Raw genomic sequence first — 5,775 nt, 5'->3', positions numbered from 1 at the left:
TTAAATCATACCACTTGTGTCTCTATGTCTTCTTAATGTTTTCTAATCGTTTGATATATTTTGTAACTATTGATATTGTCAATAATTGTTCTTTTTAAAGTAATTTGGGTTGGATGTATTACAAGGAAATTCTTGGCTGCTTCCCTCTCAATGCTTTCTTTTTCTTGTAAACTTATATGTCTTTGATGTTATGTATTTTTTCTTCCTCAGAACGTACTGTAAAAATGGGAAGGTCTAAATATTCATAACAGCTTTTTATAATCTTTCTCCGGTATGTAGACAAGCTAAATATACCAACCTGTTGTAGCAGAAGCTGAACCAATTGGGATGGTATGTCCGTCCACTGTAGTACCAAGAACAGTTATTGTGTACGTTGTACCTGGTTGTAGACTATCAATAACTGCCGGGGGTACAGGTGAATTGATAGATCCAATGTGTAGGCCATCAGCACTGACAAAGTCTATGCGGTATGTCAAGGCATCTGTTATCTCTGTCCAACTTGCACTGATTGAATTGGGAGTCGTTTCAGTTATTGTAACTTGTGTTGGAACTGCAAAAAACAACATCACCAAGATGCATTAGAAAACATATCTGTGACTTCTGAAGGTTTCCATGGTGAAGCAGAAAGGGGGTAGCAGTTTCACGGTAAATCATGTATTCTTGAGTGGGCATGTGTTGGTCCTGAAAAGGACCAAACTCGATATTTCGATAAGTGTTCTTGTTGCCTTCATGAGAATGATCAAACGTAAAAAGAAGCTTAATACTCTAACAGGGTTCCCATGTGCGTTGCAGAGTACATGTCTCTGATTGGCTGGAAAAGTCACATGATACCAATATATGAGGATGTAAGTGACAGTGTTGCAGATGCCAGAGTTGTGGATGTCAGTACACAAATAAGGACATAAGGGGTTTGATATATACAATGAAAGTGATTACCACTCCTACAACGCGGCAACAACTCTGCCACTCACTCACGTGTGGATGTCATGTGACAGATGGACCATCCATTATGTGTTTCAGAGAGCCAATTGTGTTGATAGTGGATGATTCATACTAGATGAAATTTCTTCTTGAATACATTTTTTGTGATTTTTTTTCCTCTGGATTTAGTAACTATTATTTAAGGAATATTTACCTGTAGTAGCGGTAGTGGTACCAATGGCCGATTGCTGTCCTTGGTTAGATGTTGAACGTACTGAGATGTCATACAGAGTGGCAGGAGTAAGTCCAGTAAGGATGATGTTTGGGCTGGTGCCTGAGGAAACCATTCGTTGTGTTCCATCTGGTGCAGTGTAGGTTATCTCATAATTTATGTTGTCTGGCAAATTTGTCCAGCGGAGAGCTATTGTGTTTGGTGTCACCGAATCCACAAAAACCTCTTTCAGAATACCTACAATTTAAATTTTTATAATTTTTATTTGTCATTCACCTGCGCTCATCAAATTATTTGAATTGACCTAAACATTCAAGAGATAATCACGCCAACCCTTTTTTTTTCAACACCAGATTGGTAAAGGGTAATTACATTAAAAAATGAATATGATTGAGTCATCAAAGGGCATGAGAAAATCTGAACGAAGACAATCGAATTCTACAAATTCAAAAATGATTTTTTAAAAACAGTGTAAGCAGATGACACAGATAATTTGTTCATCAAACTCTCTAGCAAAGCTTTGAAGGTACCACTCATTGAAACTACAGAAACTATTGAGTATCCTATGAGAAAAGAGAGCCAATGGACTTTCCCATCCCTCCCCATCAGATTGAAGTTGGCCTCCCACTCATCAACATGTCATGAAAAGCTTCAGAAGGTTGAAAATGGTAGTCAATCCCACAAGTAGCCAGGTAAATTTCTCAAGGATGCAAAAGTCTGCTAAGAAATGAGCTCCTGGGTCCTATCTTACAAAGAGCTGTGATTGATCTGATCAACCTCAACTTTAGAAATAAACCAATATCATAATTTTTCATCCAGGTAATTTGCTCAATGTTCCTTTGTAAACAAAGAGAAGCACAAAAGGCTGCCGTAACACAAAGGTTGGCGATTGATTGTACGCTTGATTCTCACGATGGATTGTAAATTGTGGTCAATGAAATTAATTGTAGAAAAATGTTCTATAATCATTGTTAAGTTTTGTGTTACGGGCCCCTGGATTGTGAAGATAATGAAGCATGCATGAATATACCTATTTATAAAACGTTTTTGACAGACATATGCATGTTAGATCTTGGGGTTGCTGGTTTTTCATAGTTGTGGTTGATTGGATCAATAGCAACTCTTTGTAAGGCAAGCCCCTGGACTAATGATGGATGAATCCTCGTTTTGATCAAAACCGAGCATGTTGAGAGAAGATCTGCAATTCTGGAAGATAATAATAACAATAATAAAGTAATAACGCAGTTCTTGTATAGCGCATATCACATTATTTCATAACGTCCATATGCGCTTCCAAAGGACTCGGATATTACTACCCAGGCTTTAGCCCCGCAGCCTACAGCGGGGTGGCACTTCAAGGAATAAATTCTTGCCAGAGACCCATTCATCTCACTTGGGTTGAGTGCAGCACAATGTGGATGAATTTCTTGCTGAAGGAAATTACGGCATGGCCGGGATTTGAACCCACGACCCTCTGTTTCAAAGTCAGAAGACTAATCCACTGGGCCACAACGCTCCACATTGGTATGGATCGGGAGCATATAGCATTGTTAATGACCTGAGACAACTGGACAATCAAGTGAGACTTTGATCAGGTTTTAAATTCTCCTCAGTCATCAACATAACTAATATTTGCTCTTGGCTGCACATCATTTTCGTAACTGGAATTTTTTTTAATAAAATATATAAGGCATACGGATTACTATAAAATGAAATATGAAGGACGTTTAAAAAAAATAATGTATTTGTATAAAAATTGTAAAATTTCCGTAATAGGCAACATGACTATTTCTGTACTTTAGGAAAAAGGATTTCTGTAAATAAATTAATACTCAATCAAATATTTAAACACAAACTTTTTTTCAAACTTTGGTACCATTTTGAGCTGCATAACACTACCAAGAACCATCGACATAGCCTTCAGATGTCGTGATTGAAGATACATTGTGTACGGACCTGTTGTTTGCGTGATGCTTCCAACTTCCAATGGTGCACCTCCCGGGAAAGCCACAACTCGAACATCATACATTGTAGCTGGTGTGAGTCCAGTTAGTGTGGTTTGGGTGTTTTGAGGTCCATTAGAAACTATCGTTTGTTGTTCCGGTTGAGTCGAGCCAGTAGGCCTGTATAAAACCTGGTAAAAAGTACTACCATCTATCGCTGTCCAGGAAAGTGTAACCGTGTTCTCTGTAACTGAATCCAATGTTACCGTCGTATCCAAACCTGGTTTAAAACATTACAAGATAAAAATAAGTCTCTATCCAACTTAACTCTACAATGTAGACAAAGACTAAAATGTAGTTTTATAAATAACCTTGATGACCGACATACTTTCTGAAGAGAAAAAATCTACAAATAAAGATCTATCAGAGACGCCTAAGAAATCCCTTTGACCACCCCCTTCTTCTTTGAGATTGATGGCTTCCCGTCAATTTTATTACTGAAACTTTGTGTTTCACCTGCCCTCATAGAATGCCGCACAACTACAATCCATATTGATATTTTGATATTCCATTCTAATTAATAGCTGCATCATGCAATTATCAATCAGCATACAACTTACACACATTTACCCAATTTTACACACACACACATACGCAACACCCCCACACACTTGCATCCTCAAGCACACCAAAACTCATTGGCTTCATTAATTTATGTTTCGGATCACCTACCTGTTGTACCTACAGCTGATCCGACGTTAAATGCATTTGTGCCGTCTGTTCCTAGCACTGAGAATGTGTATGTTGTCTGTGGTTGAAGCCCAGGCACAACGACAACTGTGTTGCCGTTCCCGTCTGGGTTAAACAAACCAGTATGTGCACCATCAGCACTGATGTAAGAGATTAAGTAGTCTGTGGCTGCCTGGTTAAAAGTCCATGAGAGTGTTGCTGAATTTCCAGTTGTGCTGTCCACAGTAACGCTATTAGTACCTGGTAGGATATCTGAAATAACGCACAGTCAGTGTTACATAATTTACTGATTTACTAATTTAAGTGATACAAAAACTTAGTACACTTAAGATTTAATAGCGTTTCTCTCAGAGACAATACCGGTAAATGATTGTTACACCCGGGTTAATTACATAATGCTCATGGCTGTCAAATGTAACTTTTGAATTTTACTCAATTTATTCATAAATTATAATTATTATTTTCACCCTGGAATGTCCCTTCGATAATATGCATAGGCGTTTATGGTAAATATGACCTTTGCTATGAATTAATCTTTATTGAACTATTCCGAGACACATGCTCGTATGACTAAAATAAAGTTAATTCTATTTTTTTAAGAAAGAAAATAAAGGAAGGCGAGTGGTATAGCTTTCATATACCAAATACCACCAATTCTTCAGTTTATGAAAATACCCCCCTCCCCATATAGTGCATATTTAACACAATTCTTTAGGGTAGGGAAAATATTGTGTTCCCTTACAAAGTGAATATGACAGAATATTGTTCATGGTTAAGCTAATAATACAAAGAGCTAAAGATGAAAGAAATGCACGGGCACAACGACAGAAATTTTCTTAATACTCAAATCAAACGACTTACTCTTTGCATACATAACATGTATGATTATGTTTGATGTCTTATTAAATTTGGTACAATAAGTTTTTTTAATTCTTTTTTTTTTACTAAAAGCGCATGGAAGAAAATTTATATTCACTCGGTATTTACTAGCAGACAGTCAAAACCTACGATTGTCTTGATTCTAACACCATCATGGCTAAAACTACTTGACCAGTATACTTATTGTGGTCCCACCATCACTTGGTTTAATAATATGATGGTTTAACTATCACTTAGGCTAATTCTGATAGAGGGTCTATAATTTCCACCAAGTTTAATTACATGTAGTATTTTGCATTTTGTCAAATGATAATTTGGTTCATAAACAGCTCAACTAATCATTTACACTAAAGTGGATATTACAATGATGTCTAGGTCATCATTAAAGCGCAGCATGATCTACTGAGTATACAAATAGATTTGTCTACCCATCACCATTTTTGCACTTCATGGCACTCAATCCTACTAGTGGCTCACTTCATTCATCATCCCTGTATAACTTCCAGAAGGATTGCTGTATCAACTATCAAGTAATATTTGTTCATCTATATTTTCTTTCAATGTTTAATATTTTTTTCAAATATTTTTAATATTTATATGTCTTTAGTATTGCCAGTGGAGGGCCAATTTTCTAATTTTTTTATGGATCAGTAAAATAGATCTGAATCTGAATCTGCAATTCTTACTGGTTGTTGCTTCATCTGATCCAACAACAGAAGCTTGATCTGTATTCGTCAGTACATTTCTAACGATAGTTTCAACAACAGCAATGTACGGGGTGTCTGGTGTCAAGTTCTCGAATAATACAGATGTGGTTCCAGCAGGGACACTTTGTTCATATTGCTGTAAGCCATCCTCACTGAACAGAAGAACTCTGAAGGAGTCGGCAGCGATGCCATCAGTCGACCAGAGTACCTCCAGTTCTTGAGCTGTAACAGCCCCAATATTCACAGTTCCAGCAACAGCAGCTGTATGATTTATGAACAAATCATATACAAAATTTTAAAAATGATTATCATAATAATGATGTTAATGCAATGCATATTAACC

Source organism: Lytechinus pictus, chromosome 10, assembly GCF_037042905.1.
Source record: "Lytechinus pictus isolate F3 Inbred chromosome 10, Lp3.0, whole genome shotgun sequence".
NCBI lineage: Eukaryota > Metazoa > Echinodermata > Echinoidea > Temnopleuroida > Toxopneustidae > Lytechinus > Lytechinus pictus.
Note: the sequence above shows the minus strand (reverse complement) of the source record.